The sequence below is a fragment of the Euprymna scolopes genome, chromosome 12 (assembly GCF_053919585.1).
Source record: "Euprymna scolopes isolate OS-2025 chromosome 12, ASM5391958v1, whole genome shotgun sequence".
NCBI lineage: Eukaryota > Metazoa > Mollusca > Cephalopoda > Sepiida > Sepiolidae > Euprymna > Euprymna scolopes.
Genome location: NC_136493.1, coordinates 87,664,123 through 87,691,622, shown reverse-complemented (window position 1 = coordinate 87,691,622; position 27,500 = coordinate 87,664,123). Strand labels below are relative to the sequence as shown.

The 27,500-nt window shown below is 35.9% G+C and overlaps 1 protein-coding gene and 1 pseudogene across 1 annotated transcript in view; one reads left to right on the top strand and one right to left on the bottom strand.

Moving 5' to 3' along the window:
- Positions 1–27,500, bottom strand: part of LOC145291401 (uncharacterized) — a 206,767-nt gene that overhangs the window by 80,469 nt on the left and 98,798 nt on the right. The gene's annotated exons all lie outside the window — the stretch shown is intronic.
- Positions 12,005–12,099, top strand: LOC145291829 (U2 spliceosomal RNA; annotated as a pseudogene).

Below are 27,500 nucleotides of genomic sequence, written 5' to 3'. Positions count from 1 at the left end.
GCGTAGACCCAAAATTGTCGGAGGAGTTTGGTAGAGTTCTCAAAGGTCAAGTCGTTGATCTTTGACCCCTTAATCGCCAAATTGCTGGCCCAAAACCGATCACATCGATTTTCCCAAATCTCAAGTAACCTGTATATCAAATTTCGAGTCCGTAGACTAAAAATTGAATTGACAGAGTTATTGCGTAGGGTAATGTACGCAAACACACAGATACACAGACACACAGATACACAGATACACAGACACTTTCACTTATATATATATATATATATATATATATATATATATATATATATATATCGATAGATAGATAGATAGATAGATAGATAGATATATATGATAAAAACACGAAAAAATTAAAATATAACCACCTCGAAATTACTTTCAAAATGTATCAATTATTAATAATACTCTAGCAGTCCATCTCTTAGAAAACTTATGACCATTAAGTGCTAATCCTCTTGAAAATAATCATTGTTTAAGAATACATATTCCATATCTAGCCGTTAAACCTCTTTCAAACTCATATTAACCCCCCCCAAAAAAACATACTATTTATATAAAAAATGTTTGATTCTACTTTGTTTCTCCCACCCGTTTCCTTATTGTCTTAATAATCCTAATTTTCAATTTTCGCCAAACTTTTACCCTTTAATCGACTGACTCAGTATAATGCCGCCTAGTTATTTTGCCTCTATCAGGCCTTTATTGCGTATAATAATTTCCCAAGGTATATTATTTTACATTGATCAACAAAATCTAGATATTAGTTATATAGATTCTAAATTGCTACTCACTCCTAACAGCTATTTTAAAAATCACTTCATTTGAACCAAAATTTTTACCGAAAATTTTTTAACCAAATCAAATTAAGCTTTCATTTACTTCAATTATTTAAAACCTAAGAATTCGAAAGTTGGGTAACTAAATCATTCGTAAATATATTTTGAAATTGTTATGCAGTATTATCATAACATATCGCGCACGCGCATATACAAATGCATGCGAAATGACGTCACCGGTAGGTGGGGGTGGAAAGACTTAAAAAACGAGATCACGTTAGAGACGGAAATAACGAGAGGAGTGAATGACGTTTAAGAGCGAGATTATGTGGATGACGTCACGGCCGTAACAATGAGGAAATAAATGTTAATATATTTTTTTTAAATTGTGCATGTGCCAAAAAAATCGAAAGCAATCGACGAATCGTAATTTTATATATAAAAAAATGAAAGATTTTTTTATATAAAAATAAAATTTTATCAACAAAACGAAATAATTTAATTTTTAAACGAAAGAAGTCAATTTTGGTATTTTTTGTGCATAAGTCCAACTCACCTTTCACACTGGAATGTCGACTTTTATAGGTTTTCGGGTATGCTTAAAACGAATAAACGCTCCAACCCTCCCATGTTAAGAACGGCTTTCGGAATAGTCACTCCCTCAACCCCCCATGTTAAAAACAGCTTTCGTAATAGAACCTCCCTAACCTTGTTAGCATGCCCGAAAACTTAACATTTCGAATGTGAACAGTGAGTTGGACATAATGTAAAAATGTACCAAATTTAAAACGGAACGAAATTTAAATTTCCTTTCCAGTTTTAAAACAACAGTAAAAAAAAATAATGACGGGGTGGGGCAGACCGAACTTTTCCTAAAGAAAAAAAAAATAGAAGAACGACGACGACGACGACGACGACGACGACGACAAACTCGTAAATAAATAAACACAATAATGACGGAGGGTGGGGCAGACAGAACCAAATGATAAAAAATCATTACAAAAACAAAACACGGACATATTTTAATAATTATTATAGTAGTCTTTTTTTTAATTGCAAAATAAAAAAATAACATTGAAAAAATATAGAAAATGTTAATCCTGATATCCACTTTTTCTTTTTACACAGTTAAATTATAAAAATATTGACTTTCAAATTCTTCTGTTTTTAACCTTACTCAATAATGAACCCTCTTAACAACTTTAGTTTTTAAAATAAAATAAAACACTTTATTTCAGTAACTAGCGGGGGTACCCGGCGTTGCCCGAGTGTTTGTTTCCGGGACGGGGGGGGGAGTTTTAAAAAATGTTATGGTAGGTAAGTAGGAAGGATCAAACCCGGAGTCATGAGTAAAAGTAGGAAAATAAAGTGTGAAAAAAACAAAAACAAAAAAAAAACATCTGCAACGTTAACAGTTCGGCCACCAAGAAAAGTCCATTCCAGTTGTTTAGGAAAAAAAAAAACGACTACGGTAGGTCGGCGCGAACGTGAAAATATAATGAGAATTGTCCAGCACGCTAACCACTACGCCACAGAGCACTGCAGCTTAGTTTAGTGATTTTAAATAACTTCACATGAAAAAACTACGAAGCCAAACCGCTGTTCCTTGTGAACGATCCCCAAACGGTGTTAAGTGGTGGCAGGGGGAGGAGGAATTTATTAGAGAGAAAATATTTTACCACTTCCATTGATCTTAACCGATTTCGTCCGTGACTTATCAGCAGAAAAAGTATAGAAATCTAAGATTATCGAGGAATTTGAGAAATAATAAGCCTATAACACACCTCAGATATTGTTCTGCCGTTTGTGCATATTATATTTGCATGAAATATCTTGATTTTTAATCCTATTAATGTCAAAATCAGACGGGAAAAATGAGTTCATTTTATTTATATAGAGATTAAGATTTAAAGAAATATTTCTTCTCAATTTAGACATTTTCATTGAATTTTTTTCATTAATTAAACAAACATTTATTTTTCGTAGATATCTAAATCTTTTATGAATTATAAGATATCGTACGGTTTTAATTCAGGAAATCAGGAAATAATTAAGTATAATATTATCTCCTACGATTTATATCTGATTAATTTTTTTTTTTAAATACATTATTAAAGACAGGCATGTACTGGGAATTTAATTTGCATATGTTTGTTATTGAAGTTCAAAAAAGATGGCTACCACACTACTACACGATGATAATGCTTTGAGATCAGGATAAACTCAGAACAGTTCAACAAATTGATGCAATTGTGTCAGCAGAGATACCTGGACTTGAAGATCCAGAGCTTCGTGATTTTGTTAAATTTTTTAATAGTCATTGTTCAACCTTATTGTAATTGTTTGATTATGTGATAAGACGTATCTTACTGATGCGTGATTTTAAAACTTTCAACTATCGTGGAATTTCCACGGGTTCTGCTAGTAAAAATAAAGATTCTAAAATCCAGCGGCCGTAATTATGCAGCCCCTTATGTAAGAATAATATCGCTTGTAAGAATTGAAGATTGAGATATGAATCATATTCGTTTGATTTCTTTAACCAAACTGATACACGCTTAATTTATAAAATTGATGCCAATAAGTATGTTAGGAAAAATAAAGAAGCAGTAACAAATAAGTCATATGTACTTAAGAATAAGTAATAGAGTCCGTAGTTTATGGAAACTTACAGGGTGGAACGATAAAATTGTCGCCATAGAAAAGACGACATGATTCCGTTTCCGTTTGATGAAAACCGGTTTTCGTTTTTTTTTTTTTGTTGCAGACCATCTACTAGTTGGCCAGTTGTGTACAAAATCCCAAGAGTACGGCTCAACGATGTTTCCGGTCACAGTTATGGTCTTTGGTGTGGTTTCAAATGAGAGCCGCATCATGCCGCCTCATGTCTTCGAAGTCGGCTTAAAAGTCAACAACGAAGTGTACCTGGATGTGCTGAAGAGTGGGGTGATCCACTGCGCAGTCAGATGGCAGACCGTGGGTGTAGCAGTAGGACTCAGCGCCGGCCCACAAATCCAAAGAGACCCAGGTTTAGCTTCAGAAGGAGAGCTACGACTTTGTACCCTTCTCTCACTGACCCTATTTCTTCCCCCGACCTGAACTCGCTGGACTACTTCGTTTGGTTATACGTTGAGACATGACAACATGACCTCTCACAATACCAAACACCAACAGCCTGATCGCCGCCATCCGCAGATTATTCGCCAAATTCCTACTGGCCCTTGTGCAAAAGGCATGCTCCTCGTTCTGACCCCGTATCGAGGCAGTAATTGAGACTAAATGCGGCTACATTGAATAGATGTCAGCTCTACTACATAATCAAGTTACCTGAATTGATTTTTTCAATAAAAATTTAAAAATAAAGTTGTAGTGTTGTTTTCTTTATGGCGACAAATTTATCGTTCCACCCTGTATATTAAGTTTGTATAAGGATACTTAATTAACCATAAGATGCTAATGAAGAGACTTTAAATACTTAGTTAGCCTTGAAGATTGTATTAGACACCCTTGAGTCGATAACCGAACAAATAACATTTATTTCTGAATTTTTTTACCTCATCCAATTTCAATATGACTAAAAATTGCCCATTTTAATCCATTCATAGCGTTAGATACCAAGTATTATGAACGTATAAAAGTTTTTACCAAGTTGATCGAAACAGCTAAGACGTTGAACCTTCAGTCACTAGAAACTGAAGGTTCAGTGTTCGAACCTCGAAATCGATACATTGGTTAGATAAAGTCACATTTATGAGTTTTCCAAAGACGAAACATGTGACTTTGGATATTCATATTTATATAATACTAGCTTGGATGCTCGGCGTTGCCGAGTGTTTGGAGGTGCGTGTTGAGCAAAATAAATAAATAAAATAAAAAATGTGGTAGTAGGCAGGCACGCGAACAAGGAAAAGAGCGTGAAAAAAAGTAACGTCTTTGCTGTTGCGCCCATCGCTAAACCGGAAGTGACGAATGTTTAAATTAAGGCTAGTCAATCGAAAAGAGAAAGTAACCTTCGAAAATATCGGCACAAAAAGCGACCCCTCAATGTAGAAAAGTGCCTAGTTGAGGATGAAGGATTTAATGTTTTTAGCCAATTTTTCGATATTTGTCGTCCGAAGGGTCGAGCTTCAAAGCAATACCGATCTCGTGAAAATCCGTCGCCTCTGTCAAAAGTTTTAGGGATACATACATACATACATACATACATTTAAATAGACAGGTGAGATTTATATTATAAGCGAGCGAATAAATATATAAATGTAATGCAAGAAAATTGTAATGATAGATGGTATTGAATACTTTACTGAAAGCAATTGTGGTAATTAAGTAATTTATTCGATGGTATAAGGACCAACAAACCAGACTTTTTAAAATCAGATTTTGTGAAATTTAATTGAATTTCGTGTGATATTATTAAGGTTTTACGTTAATTGAATAAGAATTTGTAATATTTTAATGTGTAATTTATAACACGCTTTTAAAAAGTTATTAGGTTGGTGCAAAAATAATGTCTCTTCTGACGTATATATATATATCTGATAACAAAAAGGCCATTATTTTTGCACCAACCTAATAATAATAAACGTAAAATAATCACACACACGAAAACGAAAAGATAGGAAATACAAGGAAAGGGTAAGTATACACCAAAAGTGGAAGCCGACAAAAGGGGAAGAAAGATAAACCCGGGGCGAAATATTTTGAGGATACGGGAAAAATCTAAATATAAGAATCCCTCCTCTTCTCACTTGAGTTAAAATCACAAGGGACGCGCGGGAAAACCGAAAACATTTAACATTCATCGTAATCCACAGAGTCTGCCTGTAAATCACGTTGTTCAGAAATCCCCAAAGAATTTCGCTTCTTCTTTTTTTTTTTTTTCAGAAAAAAAGGGCGTATGTATTCTATTTTAATAACAGCTATAAATCGATCCAAATGTTGTATAACTTAAGGCATTTCTTCATGAAAATCAGACTTTTTGGTGCACAGTCTGACTCGCAGAAGGCCTCTGTGTTATGACACTATCCGTCTTCATATCACAACTAGAAAGAACTTTCCTCAATTCCTCGGTGTGCTTAACAGAAAACGGAACTTCTATCAACAAAGTTTCTTCACACGGACATCCAATCTATGGAACATCTGACCACGAGAATGCTTCCCTGCATAACTACAACATAGTTATCTTCAACTTCAATGTAAACAAATACATATAATAACCTATCAACATAAATAATCGATTAAAAAAATTATTCATAGGGTTTCAATGCTCTTATAACCGTTAATCAATTTTACTGGCAAAAAAATAGAAAAGTTCAACAAGCCATATAAAAGGACATTAAGAAGATATACCAGAAGATATATAGATCATTATGATGATTGTGGTGGTGGTGGTGCTGCTGCTGCTGATGACGATGCTGATGGTAGTGATGATGATGATGATGATGATGATGATGATGATGGTGGTGGTGGTGAAAAGTAAAGCAGCTTTGAGAATCTTAAATCTGACATGTATCATCTGAATGTCGACAGCGACTTTGAACCCGGATAGGAAAGGCATCACGACAGCTTCCTCTGGCAGGCATTTTCAGGGAGCAGAAACACGATAGAGAATGCTGCTATTTTTCTGTTGAAACTGAAACGACAATGGTACAACTTCCGCGGGTGGCCAGGTCCATAAAAGGCTCTTCAATCTAATACGTCCGACAATATCAACCAAGCACCAAACATTCTCCCAGTGCCGCAACGTTGTATCCGTGTGCTTGTTTTATAAGTACTTTACTTGAGTGTGCTCCGATGAACGCATAGCACTTGTACACTCTCAACGTAAATACTCTCGACGTAAATACTCTCGACGTAAATACTCTCGACGTAAATACTCTCGACGTAAATACTCCCGACTAAACCGACAAGTAGCCAAATCCCAACCCTTCACTTTAAAATCCGTAAATGCCGGAAAGCTGTTCACTGTAATATTTAGTCTTCGACTGGTATACTTTGGAATTCCCTACTGATTTCCTAACGTGCAATAAACTTAAATGTAATGTGAATAAATATCTTGCTGCTCAACTCCCCACATAGTTTATCCGTAGGCATAGCCTCAGATAGTACCCCCATACGTTCAAGTGGAAATATGGTTTGTTTGGGGTGAATTAGACTAATAGAAGTAAAAACAAAAGAAAAAACTATCTCTATTTATTGCGAACATTTCACGTTTGTTTCGTTATCCACCAAAAGTAAAAATTAATAGCGATTTACCTGAAACAAAACGTGGTTGAACTCCAGAAAACCTTAACTCTAAACCTCTTTTATAAAGATTAGAAATATATGTATCAGTCACGTACTTGTATACACTATATATATATATATATATATATATATATATATATATATATATATATATATATATATATATAGAGAGAGAGAGAGAGAGAGAGAGAGAGAGAGGGAGAGAGAGTTTAATGCAGAACACGATAAGAACCTTTTTGCAAAACTGAAGCTATACTTAGGTGTTGGATTTAGGTGTTGCATTCAAACATTTTACTATGCCCCTAAATCATGTTTTTACATATGATATACGAGGGGCGTGCAATAAGTAATGCCCCTGGCCCACTTCCCAAAGAAGTAGAGCAACGAAACTTGGCACAGTCATTAGTCTTTCTCTACATAGGAATCACCCAGGGTTATGCATTTCTCCCATCGTTTGATGCAGCTCTGGAGACCGTTTTTGTAGAACACCCCAGGTTGGCCCTCCAACCACGACGTGACTTCAGACATCAAGGCTGCATCATCTGGGAAACGCTTTCCTTTCAAAAACAACTTCATGGCTGGGAAGTGGTGAAAGTCAGAGGGTGCAAGGTCAGGTGAGTAGGGAGGATGGTGTATGATTTCATATCCACACGCCAGTGCTTCTGATCTGGCGACATGCGAGTTGTGGACCGGTGCGTTGTCCTGCAGGAGGAAGGTACCTTTGCTGATCTTGCCCCGCCTCTTGATTTTGATAGCTTCCCTTAATTTCCTCAAAAGTGAAGCATAATAGGCTCCTGTAATTGTGGTACCCTTTGCCAGGAAATCAGTCATCACTACTCCGTCCTGGTCCCAGAAGACTGTGAGCATGACCTTGCCAGCGAAGGGATGCACACTTGCCTTCTTTGGAGGTGGTGAGTCCAAGTGCTTCCACTGCATTGACTGGGCTTTGATCTCTGGATCATAGTGATGGACCCAGGTTTCATCCTGTGTAATCAGTCTTTTGAAAAACCTTGACTCATCTTCTTGTCACATTTATAAATTCATCCTCGAGCACATGACGCGTTCTCGCTTCTGGAATGGTGTGAGCAACCTGGGAATCCATCTGACAGACACCTTATGCATATGCAAATGGTCATGAATAATAGTTTCCACAGACCCTGTACTAATCTTGACATCTTGGGCTATTTGGCGAATAGTAATGCGCCGATCTTCCAAAATGGCAGCCTCAACTTGACGGACAGATGCCTTATCAATGACAGAAGGGGGGCGACCAGATCTGGGAGCTATTTCCACAGACTTCCGGCCATGTTTGAATTCACGATGGCAGCGTTTTACAAGGTCATATGATGAGGCATTATCACCATAAGTTTCTTTCATTTCATCAAAAGTTTCCTGTGGTGTGCATCCTTTCAAATACAAAAACCGGATCACTGCTCGAGATTCAGCAGGCTCCATTTCACACCTGACTCAGTTCAAACACCTGTAAAACAGAAACCACAATTAATTCAGAGCTGTAATTTGCCACATAACTCGTAAAGATATAAATCATTGCACATGCAAAATATCAGCTAGATGAGACCATTGTAAGTGGGCTAGGGGCATTAATTACTTATTGCACGCCCCTCGTATTTGCCTTTGCTGTAGAAAGACTGGTGTACTCCATGAGTGATTGGCTCATCAGCCAATCAGAAGTCCGGAAGTAGAAACAAAAGAAACGTAGGACTACTTCTTACAGCAATACTGCGATACAGTTTTCCCGCTCAGCCCATTTGAAGTGAGTGTACCATCAAAACAAGACGTAATTTGTTATTTTTTCCAAAATGGCCAACCATATAGTAAAACCTATACAATCGCATTGCACCATTGACTCTTAGCTATTATGTTTCTGAAACTTTTTAGATAAGGATTGATAATTTGCATTATTTACATTATTCGGATTACTGTTCTCATCTTTAGTGTTATTCTCACAATGTTGTAACATCCGGGTTTTTTCAGGTGTAACTATCGCAGACTCCGAGAATCTTTCTGTGGAACTCGTAAAGCTGCCGGAAATTTCGAACGAGACCCTTTATTTAATCTACGGCGGTAGCATGCTCTCGTTCCGTCAGCCACGACCGAATAATTTTTTAAAATTCAATTTTCACCCCAAACAAGGTACAGTGACACTCTGAAGTAAGGGGCTACTATCGCGGACATAAGTTGCAGAGATATTACGAAGGGAGATGAGCAGCAAGATGTCTGTTCACATTACACTTGAACTTCTGCATGTCAGTACAGTTGGGAAAGCAGAATCCCGGAAGGGAGTTCTAACAGTCCTGGGGAAGAAACTATTGGAGTAGAAGGCTTTCATACACCTAGGAATCACTACTGTGTAGGGGTGGGATTTAGCTGCTTGTCGGATTTGTCGGGGGTATTTACGTCAAGTGCTTGTAGTTCATCAGAGCATTCACCGTTAAAGCACTTGTAGAACAGGCAGAGGGATATAACATTTCGTCGATAGGACAAAAGTTGAAGCCTAGATGACAGTTCATGACCTATCAGGTTGGCGACTCTCTTTTGAACCCCGTCCAGGACTGAAAGAAAAGTAGCAGATGCACTAGCCCAAAATGTGACAATAATACTCCATATATGGGCGGATGGTGGCCTTATAAAGAAACAGAATACTTTCAGGCGTAAGTAACTTTCTAGCACGGTACAGAGAGCCCACCTTCTTCGCAGCAGCCTTGGCAATGCTCTCAATGTATCTATACTAGTTCATGTTCCCTGTGAACGTTAGTCCCCCCTGAGGTACTCCCGCTTTTATATCATATTGTTTAGATGTACGACCGTCGAGGACAACCTGAATTTTTCTCTTACTTAAGAAGGATTTAATTGCATCATGTATTCTTTCAGTGATACCATATGATCTGATCTTCCTTAGGAGACCATCGTGCCATACTCTGTCAAAAGCCTTAGATATATCGAGGGCTAAATTCACAATTCTTAGTATCGCTCGCGCTAAAATGTTGTGAGAATAACACTCAAGATGAGAACATTAGCCGGAATAGTTGAAATAATATAAATAACTCTCATTTCAACACCGCCCAAATAAACGGTGAACTTGGACGTCGTCTGTTGTCGTCTATTAATTTATCTTTCGAGTCAAATTAACTTACTATTAGCACACACTTTAATTAAAGAACAGCTACCATTCAGCCGCTATCAATACATGCGCCACTCCGCCCACTTTGGTAAAAATTGCATTATTCCCCAGATATGTTAAGCTTTCTTCCGAGAATCGTTTAAATTAATGGTTGCATACGTTATTCAAATTGTAACACGAACAGGAGGAAACAACTCATGCGTTACGTATGTTTTTTGATGGAAGGCTCAAACAACCTAGAAACTACAAAAGTGTAGAGATATTGATGGGCTCATGCGGCTTTACTTACTCGCGAGAAACAAAAAAGACTAGATATTTAAATAAGATTCTTATTGCTTGAGCAAGTCGAAAGATCGAGTGTCGTCTGCTGATGTTTCGCACATGTACAACGTGCGCGGTGTCGTGGGTATGCGAAGCAAGAGACGAACTCGACACGTATGGGGATAATATACGTAAATGTGTGATAAAGATTCACGTGGAATCTCTACGAGGAATTAAAAAAAATGTCACGGCCTTCGTTTGTAAAGAAAACGAAAAGATTATTAGCGCTCGCAGATGATGAACTTTTTTTTATGACGAAAGGCGAAGTATATTTCGAGTGTGAAAATAAAACCAAGACGAGTTAAGTACGTGTGATCCTTCTGCTTTTTGCTATTACTTAATCACGTACGGCTTAATCACGTTGACATACCGGTTCCTGTTAGATCAGCGAAGTTAAGCAACGTTCTGCCTGGTCGATACTAAAATGGGGGACCATTTGGAAATTATCAGGTGCTGTATGTGCTCTTCGCTTATCTCGGCGCTGTTTCCAGTCGTCATGGACTTCCCCTTGCTTCTGAACTTAAGCAATGCCAATTCAGGAGAGGTGTGGTTGGGTATTATCCAACTCTTTTCTCACATCTACACGTGTACCTACCCTTACAGGGGGTATCCATTGTCTTTCGAGAATAAACGGAGGCGAATATCATATTACAACCATTTAGTGCAAATTTGTTTGACTTTCGAGGCTCAATATTGATTATACTTTTAGTTATTTGCGACAAATTGGTGGCCATCTTTGCCAATTTGCTGAACATTTGTCCATCGACTTAGCAGATCACTAGAGAGATCATAACGGGTTATCAATATTTCTCTCGTTGGTTATCTTCACGATTACTGTTTCGACTTCATTTCCGGTTGCTTCTTCCCATGTTAAGTTTTCTTTTCTAAATAATAACATTATTATTTAGAAAGACTCTTTTTAACATGGAGAATGCACTTCCGTTACATATTCTGTATTTTCACATAATAATTTAATAAACAAAAGATACTGTAAAAGTGAATTAAAAACGAAAGAGCAACCGGAAGTGAAGTCTACACAGTAATCGTTAAGATAACTCTCGTGGGCAAATAATAACTTTTGTTGGATTTCTCTTCCAAAAGTTAATAAAAGTAAATTGAGGTATTTGCAAAAAAATCGTTATGTTTGCCCATTAGTGGCCCCACCCCTCCCTAAGAAGACAAAGCAAACTTCTAACATTCTATAAAATACTGGCTTTTACAAGGAATTGTACCCCTTCTTCAAGTGATGCCACATCAAGTAACAACACGAAGCTGGATACTGCACAAGACTATATGAATTCTTGTCCTGAGATCCAATAAGACCAAGAGACACAACAGGAAGATATAGTGTAATATATTTAAATGGTTAATTGGGGAGAAGAAAATTATGTTCTCAACTTCCTTGCTCTGTTTGAAATATAAAGGAAAACTTTGATGGGGCATTCGAATATTTATATATCTTATACAGAGATCAAGTGTTGATTGATGAGAACTTCGAGTAAAGTAAAATGAAACCTATTCTTGGCCTTCGGGCCAAGATCACAGTGTAGTATCTGTTCTTATGCTTCACCTAATAATTGATTCTTGGTCAATATAGGGGAAACGCTTCATACCGAGACAATTCAGGGGCAACACTTCATCAGACCAGAGAAGAGAATCGGTTTTGAAACCCGACTGCTAGTACGACAGTTAATCATTACGCTAATCAGCGGCTACTGTGCGAGTCGTGAATAAACGATGTTTTGACGTCGTCCGAAATACTTTAGCTCGATTTGTTTACACAAAGAGCATCGCTTATACGCTAATGGTAATTAGTGTATCACTTCTCAATATGCTCAACTCAAGATGAGGAGCATTATAGTCATCCACATACAGTACTGGTTCGCTGTTTCACAGCTCATCTGTGCGGTTAGACAGGCAACTACTTCAAGCTATATAAATTTTTGAAAATATGTATCTATTTTCAGAATTTACTTCAACGGTGCTCAATATGTGGCACAATATCTTAGAGCCCCTGTTGTGGTAATTACCACTTGGCAATGCAGGGGGGGGTGCATTATTTTCTGCATAAGATTTTAAAAATAAAATGTAATTAATATGGCATTATAAATTGCATAAAATTCTTAATAAATATAATTAATGTTTGTTAATGAATTGTATTCTGATTGCTATTCATGTAAAATTATTAAAGATTATTAATAACATTAAATTGTTATGAAACTATAATCAAAGTTTGTTAAATTATTGTTGTTTTAATGATTTTACACGGTGGTCACCACTTATCAAGGCCCGGAAGCCACTCAGGGATAAGGGTTATTGTAAGTACAGTACGTTAGTGTGGAGATTTGATGAAGTGTTTACTTAAGGGGGTGGTTCATTAGGAATTTGTTAACGTTGGACTTGAACACATCCAAGTTGTAGTCAGGTGGGAAGCAGGCAGACGGAACAGAGTTCCACAGGCGTGCAGTTCTAAGAAAGAAGCTTTGTTCATGGAATCCACGTTTTGATTTAGGCACAGATAAAGAGTGGGGGAAATTTTTCACAGTGGATTCAGCTAGACGGGTGTTTTTCGTGAAAGATTGGCGAGGGGGGACCAGAGATTGGAGTTCAGTCGAGCACCTGCCATGGAAATAACGATAAAACAAGGATAGACTCGCAACATCTCTTCTGTGGGAGAGAGGTTGCAGGGTAGAGAAAAGGGCATCCCCCACTAAGCCACGAAGTCTATTTTGTACTCTGTCAAGGCAGGATAGGCTGCTTTTAGCAGCTCCTGCCCAGATATGGCAGCAGTATTCCATCCTTGGACGTACTTGGCTTTTATATAGATAGAGAATTGCATCAGTAGTGAGATATCTTCTGGAGCGGTAGAAGGATCCCACCATCTTTCCAGCGACCTTAGACCATTCGCTTTACCCAAACCAGATATTACACGGCACCAATACACACTTCAAGCGTAATACGCAAAAATTAATCATTTATATACATTTCCAAAAGCTACAATAATTTTCAACAATACATAATATTCATCACAACTCGTATCATGGAAATTGATTTGATAACCAGTCTTCGACACTGACTTCTGGAAATAAATAAATATAATAAAAACAGTTGTGCAGGGTTCTTTTCATCCCCCCTTAATGAAGGGATACTACTCTCTAAAATTAGGGACATCAACATCTACCGTCTTGTACGACACATTATGTTGGTAATAAACGTAATATAGTATTATTAGAAAAGTATTAAAAATTCCTTCTAATATTGTCATTATTGTCCATGGTGTTTCTTACGAACCGCATTAATATAGCCTTCAAACTCCTTTCACATTATTCTTGTTTCTTCCTTTGTTAATCCGTACGTTACGCTTTGAAAAAGGCCAAAGACAATTTTTGAAGGTCACGCTGCTTCAAAAAAGTCCATTTCGCGAAATTTGGCTTGAAAAATGCCACTCTGAACAAGAATATGAGTGACCTCCCATTAATGTAGCCTCATTTTTTAATATAATGATAATAATAATAATATCAATAATAATAATAATAATAATAATAATAATAATAATAATAATAATAATAATACTAACAATAATAATAATAATAACAATAACAATAATAACAATAATAATTATAATAATAAAAACGACAACAATAATAACAACAATAATAATAAAATAATAATAGCAATAATAATAATAACAATAATAATAATAATAAAAACAACAATGATAATAACAATAATAATAATAATAATAATAATAATAATAATAATAATAATAATAATAATAATAACGGAACCCCCTTGAATGCGGAGAATAATACAAGTAGACAATATAACGAATAAGCGTTACAGGGAATGAAAAACACCGAAACCGCATATCTACAAGTTCTACACCCCCATCATGCATCCCCCCATTATTTTATCATCGTTCCTCCCAATAAACAGTGATACCAAAGGGCCGAGAAGGATCAATAAGGACTGAAAGACCGAGGAGCGAGCACCAACCAGACCTCGGCTGGACAAGCGCAAAGAGAACTGGGACCTTGGGGAGGCTGAGTGTCACTCAAATTCCAGTATAAACCAATGGCCAGCGAGAAATCAATGGTAAGCAGCTGTTGCGATGATACAAATTCATTTGCAAATGCTATGGAAGGAGGTGGAAAGAGTTGGACGTCTGAGGAGACTTGTTGTCACTCAGCTTCCAGAGAACACCACAGGTTTCCAATCAGATCGTTTGTTGACTTGTGTGAAAGCTCCATGTGAGCCAATAATAATAATAATAATAATAATAATAATAATAATAATAATAATAATAATAATAATAATAATAATAATAATGATAATAACATATGATCATTGTTGTAATGGTGTGCGTAAGGAACTTGTAATAAATTCGACGTGCAATGTAGTAATGCAATTGTAATAATGCAATTGTAATAATGCAATTACAATAATGCAATCGTTCTTCACCGAAGAAAGAAACATTGCTTAAAAAAGTAAAATTCGAAAGAAACAAGATAAAAAAGAATATTGTTTGCCAGTAGTTGCTGAACTGAAGAAGTAAATTAAAAATTGTCTCTTACAATGTGATTGTATTATTTGTATTGAGCTATGTAGCACAATATTACTTTCTGAGTATTTATTAGTATTCATTAATTCATCTCATTTAGTTCAGTTCTATATTTAAAATACAATGGACTCTATTTTCATAGAAATGTTTATAAACTCATATTAGCTGCGTGTTATTGACTTTTTCGCCAAAAAATAAAAAAACAAAAAATTTTTTTTGCGCTATCCAAAACAAGTATCAGCTTCATGAGGACATATTTGTTGATTAAATACATTTCTCATTTCGTGGAATTTCCACAGGTCCTGATAGTTTATATAAAATTATGGCAGGTAAATAGTTTCCAAATGTTCACTACATAAGAATTTGCTAAGCTTTTAAAAATAAGAAACACATTTCTATTCACCATTTGTAATATTTTCAAATTTCTCTCAACTTTCAAATAAAATAATTTATTTTTCTACTTATGAATGGAATTTAAAGTGATCTTTGGTATAATCGTATTTTAATCACGTAAATTATTTAGGGCTAAATTTGATTCCCGAAAAGAAATGTTGTTTGTTAGAGAGATTGTATGAAACTCGTAAATATATGAAACACAAATACAAATAATTACTTATTTAAAACGGTCGCCTGTCACTTCCAAATATTTGAATATTCAACTAAATTTAATCCCCTTTTCAATTCATTAAAACACCAAGTTGTTATATATATATATATATATATATATATATATATATATATATATATATATATATATATATATATGAAATCGTGAAAAGTTTAATAATCCATTTAAGCATACAATTTAAAACAAATGACATGGACAGTGTTTCAACAGGTAAACTTACTGGTATTACTTAAAATATTAGGAAATTTATTCGATGAGTACGAAATCTGGAATTAGTGATTAGTCAAATGTATGTCGATTAGGCAATCAAAACGCTTGAAATATAAAATAATGTCGGTGAATCAGTAAAATGTCTATTTGTTCCTGGTACTTCATGAATATTAGTTTTAATCCACCTCAACATTTCTTAGAAATATCGAGAAAAATAAAAATATCGATCCGGATAAACTATGTATCTGATACATACAGATCGGAAATACACTTTTCTTCCCAAGAACATAGTCGTATTTAAACCATAATAATAGCGAGACGGAATTAACTATTTATCTGGAACGCACTTACCTATTTATCTGTATATCTATGAAAGTGAAATCGTCTGTGTGTGTACATTTCCTATATAACTTCTCTGTCAATTTTAAGTCTGCATATTCGAGATTTGACATAAATAGTATTCAGATTTGGGAAATCTTTTTTAATCAGTTTTCAGCGAGAAATTTGTCTGTCAAGGGGTCAAAGTTCAGCGATTTGACCTTTGAAAACTCTACCAAACTCATCCGCTAATTTTGGGTCTAAACACTTAAAATTTTAGATGTATGTCAGTTGGACATTGATCAAACTGTTTAATTTGATTTGAGCCCAAATAATAAATGTTAAAGAGGTCCAAATGTGGGTCAAAATTAAAACAATGTGACCTCTACGGTATCCACCAAGATTTACAGCCAATTTTTCGTCTAAGCATTTGGAATTTTACATAAAGTATATTCAGACATAGGGTAAGCTTTTTAGTCGGTTTTTGGCCGAAAATTTGGTTGCCAAGGGGTCAATGTTCAAAAGATTTGACCTTTGCGGTGTCTAGCAAACTATTCAGCCAATTTTGGGTCTAAACATTTGAAATTTTACATAAAGGTTATGCAAACACGCAGCAAATTTTTTAATCAGTTTTTGGGCGAAAATTTGGCTGCCAAGAGGTCAAAGTTTAAAGAGTTGACCGTTGCAGACTTTACCAAACTCCTCCGGCAATTTTGGGTCTAAACACTTGAACTTTAAGATGTAGACTACCTGGACATGAGTCAAACTTTATATATATATATATATATATATATATATATGCACATAAAGTTATGAACAGTACATAGGGCCCGAGCAAAGCCGAGCCGAACTGTTTGTAACGCACAAACATCCAACGTATACATATGAGCCTGTGAAAAAACTTGAAACTTGAGTTGAGAAAAATAATTAGCAGACTAGTTACACTGTTAGAAATAATTAGCCATCAACCCTGCAAAACGATACTATTTAACACTGAAATTGTACACAGTGTTTTAGATGTCCCGTTACAGTCGTGGAGGTCTTTTTGTTTTTCTTTATTTTAAGAAGAAAATAAAATTTGGTTGCACGTGAAAAGTTTACGATTGAATTTCACAATCGTCACGAAGAAGACGAACAGTTCCGACGGTTTTTAACATAAACATTGTAAATTCTTCGACTGTGTCGCGTGAAATGAAACGCTAAAGTTTCTTTTTTTTTGTATTTACTTTCTAAATACCTAAGAATATTACACCCCATTTTACGAGTGACTGACTTCTACCCCACCCAGTTTCTGTCTTGGAAGAAAATTGATATCCCCTGAAAGGGCTCTTGCTAGGTAAAATGTTTCTAGTTAAGAAATTATTGTACAATCACAGAACTACAAATGGCATCTTTTCTGGTTCGGTATTGCTTGTGTCAAATGGCAGGGAGAAATCCAAATGAAGCACGGCTTGGTAAACGGAAGAAGGCTGGTGTTATTTTGGTGGTTCCTTTTTTTATTTTTATTTTTTTAGACATGTTTCCCTAACAAGATTTATGAGTTTAGGCTACCTTATATTTATGGGTAAATAGCAACATGTGTTCAATGAATGGCATGCAATCAATCTTATACAATAAGGATTGTATTTAGTATACGGCCTACTCATGTTGATACACCGATTCTCGTTAATTCAGCAAAGTTAAGCAATGATGAGCTCGGCCAGTACCAGATGGGTGACTATTTGAGAATAGCAGGCACTATATGTATTAAGGCATGTATAATACCCCGGCGAGATGAGCGTCGCTGCCTTATACAGTACAAGTTACAATTGGCCTAGGTGTAGTATCTGTTAGCCCCCTTTAATATTCTGGAGAAATAAAGAAGATGACGTTCCTAAGTCGTTGTGAAGACAATACACACAGGAAAGAAAGACTTTGTTAAAAAAATAAATCGAGTAGGGGAAACCCGTTGGTCCTGTCTGCCAATCTTCTAGCGATGGTATTACAAACAAAACATCCGCTTCCAATTTGTCATGAGCTAGCACTGAAGTAGTAAGGCACAGAAAATTGTCATGAGAATGCTAATGTTAGTGCGCAATCTGGTCTAATCGAATATAGCGGAACATACGATAGCGTGTGTGTTATTTTGTGTGTCACACTTACATCTTTTTTTTTCTTCCGTGTGACTGCCGTTTAACTGTTATGACCTTTATTTCTTGTGATAAATAATTTTACTAAGAATTCTTCATAAAGTTTCAGTTTCGATTATAACTGATGGCACTCAAGTAATCTATTTTTATGAATAATTTTACTAGGAATTTTTCATAAGTTTTGGTTTCGATTATAGCCGAAGGAACTCAAATCTCAAATTATATATATATATATATATATATATATATATATATATATATATATATATATATATATATATATATATACTTATTTACTATAATAATAATAATAATAATAATAATAATAATAATAATAATAATATAATTATTTACTATAATAATTATTAAATACCGACAAACACTAGTGTTTTATCAGTGCAGAGTGTCACGATTAACACCGGTCGATAGATCCGAACCCGGCAACAGAAGCCATCTATGGCTCTATTAGCAAGGATCTATAACATTCGGCTACTGTTAACCGTGAGAAATACTGTTAAAATTTAAAGATTTATTTTTAAATGTTTTTAATTTCTGGCAGAATGATCAAATCATTATATGATGATCTGCGCATACGAGCTAAATTGACCGACTTTATTTCAACTGAAAGTGCTCAACGATAAGAAACGAGTTTCCTAAAGGGGCTGACATAAGTATTTACTATAATAATTATTAAATTATATATATATATATATATATATATATATATATATATATATATATATATATATATATATATATGAGAGAAAGACCCCTATATATATATATATATATGAGAGAGAGAGAGAGAGAGAGAGAGAGAGAGAGAGAGAGACCCCTACATATATATGAGAGAGAGACCCCCCCTCTCTCTCTCTCTCTCTCTCTCTCTCTCTCTCTCTATATATATATATATATATATATATATATATATATATATATATATATATAAATGTTTTTAAGCCAATCATCTTATTAGTCACACACAACGACTACTATATTTTTAGGGAGAAGTAATGATAATATTTTGTGTCCGGTCTTTTTTAAAAGAATGCATGAATCACGCTGTGCATTTGGCCGAAAAGATGCCCGAAATAGACCGCCTTGGGCCGCCACACACTGACTTATGACGTCACACCACACATTACTCGATTCCGAAATAACCCGTAATAATGGATTCCAACGAAAAACTGCTTTTTTTTCTACTAGTGTTAGGCTATCGTGCAAAATACTATCGGTTTGTTAGTGAGGAATTTCAGATATTCGATTCTGCCATCTCTTAGGATTTCAAGAATGGAGAGGAAAAAAAGAGGTCAGCAGAGAATGAACTGGATTACGGACACTTGAATGTTTACTGTTACTTTCCAGCAGTCAAACAGATATTCGGACGCCTGGACCAAAAATTCATTCAACAAGGTGCAGTTTTCCCCCGAATCTCGAACTCTCTCATAACTACGAGGGGCGTGCAATAAGTAATGCCCCTGACCCACTTCCTATAGTAGTAGAGCGACGAAACTTGGCACAGTCATTAGTCTTTCTCTACATAGGAACCAACCAGTTATGCATTTCTCCCATCGTTTGATGCAGCTCTGGAGACCGTTTTTGTAGAACACCCCAGGTTGGTCCTCCAACCACGACGTGACTTCAGACATCAAGGCTGCATGATCTGGGAAACGCTTTCCTTTCAAAAACAACTTCATGGCCGGGAAGTGGTGAAAGTCAGAGGGTGCAAGGTCAGGAGAGCAGGAAGGATGGGGAAGGATCTCATATCCACACGCCCGTGCTTCTGGTCTGGCGACATGCGAGTTGTAAATCGGAGTGTTGACCTGCGGGAGGAGGGTACCTTTGCTGATTTTGCCCCGCCTCTTGATTTTGATAGCTTCCCTTAATTTCCTCAAAAGTGAAGCATAATAGGCTCCTGTAATTGTGGTACTCTTTGCCAGGAAATCAGTCATCACTACTCTGTCCTGGTCCCAGAAGACTGTAAGCATAACCTTGCCAGCGAAGGGCTGCACTCTTGCCTTCTTTGGAGGTGGCGAGTCCAAATGCTTCCACTGCATTAACTGGGCTTTGATCTCTGGATCACAGTGATGGACCCAGGTTTCATCCTGTGTAATCAGTCTTTTGAAAAACTTTGACTCATCTTCTTGTCACATCTCCAAATTCATCCTCGAGCACTCGACGCGTTCTCGCTTCTGGAATGGTGTGAGCAACTTGGGAATCCATCTGACAGACACCTTATGCATATGCAAATGGTCATGAATGATAGTTTCCACAGACCCTGTACTAATCTTGACATCTTGGGCTATTTGGCGAATAGTAATGCGCCGATTTTCCAAAATGGCAGCCTCAACTTGACGGACATCAATGGCAGAAGGGGGGGGGGCGACCAGATCTAGGAGCTGTTTCCACAGACTTCCGGCCATGTTTGAATTCACGATGCTAGCGTTTTACAAGGTCATATGATGGGGCATTATCACCATAAGTTTCTTTCATTTCATCAAAAATCTCTTGTGGTGTGCGTCCTTTCAAATAAAAAAACCGGATCACTGCTCGAGATTCAACAGGCTCCATTTCACACCTGACTCAGTTCACACACCTGTAAAACAGAAACCACAATTAATTCAGAGCTGTAATTTGCCACATAACCCGTAGATATATATGCAAAATTTCAGCTAGATTAGACAACTGGAGGTGGGTCAGGGGCATTACTTATTGCATGCCTCTCATAAAAACAAATAAAACACACACACATGTGAATTGCGACCACATTAAGAAAGGTTATATTGGTATGACTTACCAGTTCACCTGGTTAATATAGGTTAACGTATGCGATGATAGAACTCTCATTGGTTGAGCCTAAGGATGTAGAAATCTCATTGGTTGAATAACCACGTGACATAGAATCATCAGTGGTTGATCTTAGTTATATGACGTAGAAATGTGATTTAGAAATTTCATTCGTTAGCTCCTATAAACGAATAAGAACATTCATACTGACCCGTTAACGTAGGTGCGAATCTCACGCAAAAAACACTGTTGTTTTAAGGACATATCCCCACCAATCGACCTTTATGGCGATTTCTTGTCAGTATTTAATTGAAACTACGTAAAATATTCACAATTATATTACGTCACACCACTGTCTTATTTTAATAGACACCCCGGTTATATTATTTTCATTAACAATGAATTTGATTTCATTCAGGATAAACTCGGGCCTGGATCAAAATGTAGTATTTGTTTTGTCTACAGTCAGGAATGCAGAAAATTTTTTATTTGTGTCACATTCAGATACCGAGAGTGTGTGTGTGTGTGTGTGTGTGTGTGTGTGTGTGTGTGTGTGTGTGTGTGTGTGTGTGTGTGTGTGTGTGTGTGTTTAGTAAGATATAGACATGAGTAATACCTTTTATCTTTATTTTTTGGAGCTTGCTTACAATAGATAGGTGTTTACATATATATATATATATATATATATATATATATATATATATGTGTGTGTGTGTGTGTGTGTGTGTGGTGGATATAAATAAAAATATCTTTCGATATGTGTATATCGGTCCCTTCTTCTCCGCATTTAAAAAGAATCAGTAAAACGCCAGGAATTTTTTTCTCTACCCCAACCAGATTAAAAGCACGGCCATCTTGATGTTGATAGATGATAAGCTATTCAAGTATCGCCTTTGATGAAGTTTTGGAAAGTTTTCAATTTTTCTAGCTATTTCTTTCTTTTAATTTTTTTTTATTTCGCTTTTTCAATGCGGATTCAATTGGAATCAAACACCATCCTTGTTTGGCAATCTCCGAACAAAAGTAGTTATCGCCGCTACCATCAGGGCATATCCGCCTCACAGATACCTGTCGGAAATCGGACGCTGTAAATAGCCGGATACATAAGTGCTTATCGAGATTAGACCTTAACAGGGTTTTCTTTGATGTTTTTAGGCACAGGAAGGAACAGAACGAGTGATCTGTTCAGATTAGACATTTGTGCAAAGAATAAGGTGGCTCCAATACACTCTAGGGTTTCACTCGAAATGTTTGAGAACTGAGAACACTTCACGCTAGTTCGATTGGAAAATAGAACATGTCTTTGAAAAAGCAATTTACTGACTGGCTTATTTCCTTCTGTCTAGACAGAAAAACGGTACCTCTATAAGGAGTCATGTGAGATAAAGAGCTTATAGAAAAGCAAGAGTTACGCAATCTCTAACTCTGCGTCTCTTAGTCCGTTTCTTTAATCCAGTGACAACAAATCAAAGCTTAACAAAGATTTCGGCGCTTCTACACTATTAGGACGAAATCTCGGAAATCGTAATACTGAATTTCACATGAAAACAATAGTATCTATGTATTCCTCGTATTTTTAAGAAGATTATATCCAAATATTACGAAAATCGATAAGGTAGAAAATTATTTATTAAAGAAAATAAGAAATAGAATTTGATGAAAACGATCATACAACACAGGAGAGTTCAAAAGGAAGGTAATTTTCCATTTCGATTTAAACAAGATAGCCGCAATTATTCACCTGCTAACACGATTAAAGTTTTTTTTTTAATAATTCAGTAATATTCAGGTAATTTCGACTGCATAATTTGGAAGCTACGATTGTAATGTATTAGAATTAACAAAAAAAAAAAATCAGTAGAATCCATTGTTTTTTTTTTAATCTGAAAACTCCATTCATCGTCTACAAAATTTCGTCCTATTAGTGTAGAAGCGCCAAGATTTCTTCATGAAAGTCGCCCGAGACAAGGCATATAACCACTTGCTGTAAGGAGCATACAGGAACGAAAGATGATAATTGCAAGACAGGGGATGGCGAATGATCATAGTATTGAAAAGACCAAGGCTATATGTAGGATAAAAACAATCATCAAGAAGAGCGTTCTACAAGTTCGCAGTTCTTAAGATTGCGTATTCAGTTTCATGTAAATGATGCACCTTGTCGCGAAATTCGTGGCTGCACAAATAAATATGGGTAGCCAACATTATTTGTGTGGGCATGGATCCTGCGAAATATGCATCACGTCAGAGTCACCAGTTTTGCGAATTGCGTGTTCAATATCACGTCGAAAGTAACCGTTAGTAGCGGAGTTCATGGTACACTAGACAACCAGCCATTGTCATCTGTGCCGCCGCGTGTCCCATGCTACTTCATTGGGATGAATGTATGAATACGTTGAATTATTTATAATATTTTCCTATTAAAAAAAAGACAAAAAAAGACAAAAAACAGCAACACTTTTTTGTTAAAAAGCGTGAAATTAAAGGCTTCATATGGTATCTAATTTTGTGGAATTAAGCTTACATTGCGATATATAAATGCTATTGAAATTTGCTGAAATCTCGACATTCCTATTAGATTTTTTAAAAATAAATTAAAATATATTTTATAATTACCAAAGTACAGTTAATAATAAAAACAAACATAGATATAATACATTATCTAAGCACTTCCGGGAATGGTTTCAGAGTGGAAAATATTAAGTTGTGCTAAATATACAGATTTCTATACGATCCTTTTAGATAATTTCCGAGTTAGAAACTAAAAATCTAAAAGTTTAAACACATTACTAAATTATAGAATCGAAATTGCTACACATTGTAGACATAAAATAAACTTTAACAGTGAAATTGCTATGAATTTTAAATAAATTGCTAAAGAAGAAGTGAAATTGCTACAAATTGTATGCATAAAATAAACGTTATTTTGGCATAGACATTAAATAAAAAGTCACTATAATAATGAGTGGGAGCAGATGTTACACCATTAATAGTAAAAGGTGAAGTGATTGGAAATGAGAGACGTAAACAATGATTATTTAACTTACTTGAAATGGAAATATGGTAAACTTTATTTAATGTAAATGTTTTGGATAAGCAATGTAATCAATAATCTTAATCCATTTCTTCCTATTCATATCAAGAGCGAATAGGAGTTACTCCTATTACCAAACATGTACTCTCTTCAGATTCTCGAATTGGCACAGTCTGTGTTCTCAATTGTAAATCGATGGCTGATGTAAACCCCAATAATGCATTATTGTATTTATTATTTATAAATACGATTTAAATAATGTTATAATATTATTGATAATGGATATTAATATAGAAACGTCGTCGTCGTTGACGACGTCGACGTTAGCGCGCCCTGCTGTCTTAACAACCACGGCCCTCCAATTTCTAGAGCCATGGTAATCTCGGGAAGACAAGTAAAGAGAGTAGCTTCCCGTTGCCTTCCATCTTCATTCGCGGGTGCATCTCCCCCAATGAGTTAAACGCGCCCCCAGATATCAACCTAGAAATTTCTACGACTCGGCGCGATGCAAACAGCGCCTAGCCTTCCCAAATGGTCACCCATCTGATACTGGTCAGCCTCATCGTTGCTTAACTTCGATGATCTGGCGAGAACCGGTGTGTCAACGTGATTGTGCCGTATATAGAAACAGAGGTAGCAAAAAAAAAAAAAATCTCTGGAAGCTTTGAAAATTCAGGACCACGTTCAGTGATGACACTTGTCTATCGCAATTCAATGTGAAAATATTACAGGTTACGATAATATTCGAAAGGGCGTTGCAATTTTAGAGCAAATAAATAATTATATTGATAAAAAAAAATTCATGATACAGTTTATAATTTCAAAATTTCCTTTGGTTTCAACATACACGTCGAATTAATTACTTATCAATTTAATTAGTATGATTTATTTTGAATACAAAGTAAATAACACTTCAAAAACAACGCGCACAAATAATTAGCCTAGGATTTTCTTTATAAACTTTTTTGTGTGTTTCCTTAAAAAAAAAACAACAACAACAACAAAAAAAAAACGAATTTTTTAAACGAACGAACGTTGATGATTTTTAATGTACCTACATAAATCGATACAACGTACTTATTTTTGAAATAAAAATTTCAAGGACGATTAATCGGAATCGGAATCGGAAAAATTTGCGCCTATTTTCCGATACCAAAACCGATTCCTTAAATCATGTTTTTTTATTTGATTTTGGTTCAAGAAATATCTCCATTGCTTGTAGTAATAATAAAATATTAAATATTTATTGATTCAAACTTCCAGTAAGACTAAAATCTCTAGATCACCCCCTCACAAGCGTGTTTTTACGTTTGAGAAAATGTATGCACATTTAAGACGCGTTTTTCCAGTAATCGGGACAAAATAACACTTTTATAGTTATATATTTAGAGATTTATAAAGAATCAGAATCGGTAATTGTATTGGAATTGGGAATTTAGTATGGAATCAGTAATTGTATCGGAATCGGGAAAAATATTGGAATCGTCCTACCACTACGATTTACTTCCATTTTTTTTTTAATGTTTCTCTTTTGTTTCTGTTTCTTTTCTGTTTCTTTCGTTCATTCTATTTTTTATGCCCTTTCTTTCTCTCGCCCACTCCCTATCGTTTTTATTTTTTATATTTCTCCCTTTCCTTTCTGATTTCCGTAGTTTCCGCTTTGTTTCTTTCGCTCATTTCTTCTCTTTCTTTTCTTTCTTCTCTTTCTTTTCTTTCTTCTCTTTCTTTGACTTTCTTTCGTCCACACTTGAATACAAACTTTCTGTTTTCGCATTTCTTTCTGTTTTCTTTCCTTATTTCTCTATTTCATGCCTTCTCCCATTTCTTTCTCTCCCCCCTCTCTCTCCTTGTTTTTCTCTCCTTTCTTCGACCTTAAACTTTTCACCTTTCCTTTTCATTTGTTCTTTCTTTCTCTTCCCTTTTCACCTTTAGTTATTTCTTTTATTTTGTATTTATTGTGATTCATCTATTCCGAATGAATCAGATGATTCTGATGTTGGCATTGGTTCCCCCGATATTTTTGCAGTCAGAATTCTTTCGAGAAAGACATTGAGTACTTACGGAAGACACGATGTGAAGGTCGCCAACATATGAAGTCAAATGGTTTGCGCGGAAAAAATGGAATTCGAACTTGGCAACTCCAGATCGTCAATCCGTGCCGTTAAACCACTTAGCCACTATCACCACCCCCGGTGTTTATCCATATGTTTCCACCGCATTTCCTCTTTCTTGCTTCCCTTTCTGTATTTTATTATTAGTTTGTTTTTTCACTGGAAACGTTCCACGTTTTTTGAATACTGACCAGATGGCAATATTTTGATGGCTAAAAGTCGTGAGTGCCGGTCGTTTGGGCCGAATGTCCTTGGGGGCCACCGTTTGCCGGAGACGGAACGTGTAATCAATTAAGCAAAGAACTTAGTCATCGTCGGGGTTTACGACTCATACCAGCAGCAGTCGACCTCCTTCTCTCTTGTCCCTTCCCAGACTTGATCTCATATTGCAACAACCCCAGGGGAAGGTACTAGATGTTTACACGAAGGCAACTTTGTCAGTTTTTTTTTTGTTTACTTTTTTCACTTGCATGCTCGCCATCTCTCTCTCTCATGCTGACCCATCTAGCTTTCTCTCCCTCTCTCTCTCTCTCTCTCTCTCTCTCTCTCTCTCTATATATATATATATATATATATATATATATATATATATATACGTATATATTTCTTGGCCGTTTACTCTCTAACTCTCTTTCTTGTTCACTGATACTTTCCCTCTCGTTTACTCATCTTTCCCTCTCTCTTTTACCAAAATAATATTAATATTACTAATCACTATCTCTCTTTCCTTGAATTAACTTCCACACGTTTCTCTTTTCCTTCCTCCTCTTCCCCCTTCTCCACTCTCTATCTCCCTCTCTCTCTTGGTCTCACATACTTTTTCTCTACAATTTTAACCCCTCTATCTCTATTCATCTCTTACCCTCTCATTCCAGCGGTTTCATTACGTGACCACACTTCCTTCCCGCCATTACTTAGTTCAACCTCCAATGTGAGGATGACGTCATCATCCAGTCTGTACAAAAATAAACGAGGCGGAGACAAACAACGAAGGCGGCGAAAGAGTTTCTTTTAATTAACATCTGCGCCATTGACTCAAGTGATATTAATCAGAACTGCCAACAACTCATACGAGCGATATTGGCGAGCACACAAGCAGAAAGACAACAAGTAAATCAAATTGTTGTTTGGTCACTGAACCGACGAATAGACTGGAATATCTCCGACTGACCCCAGACTACGACCGGAAAGAATGGTCGAATCGATTTTTTTTTTTTTTTTTTTGGTCTGT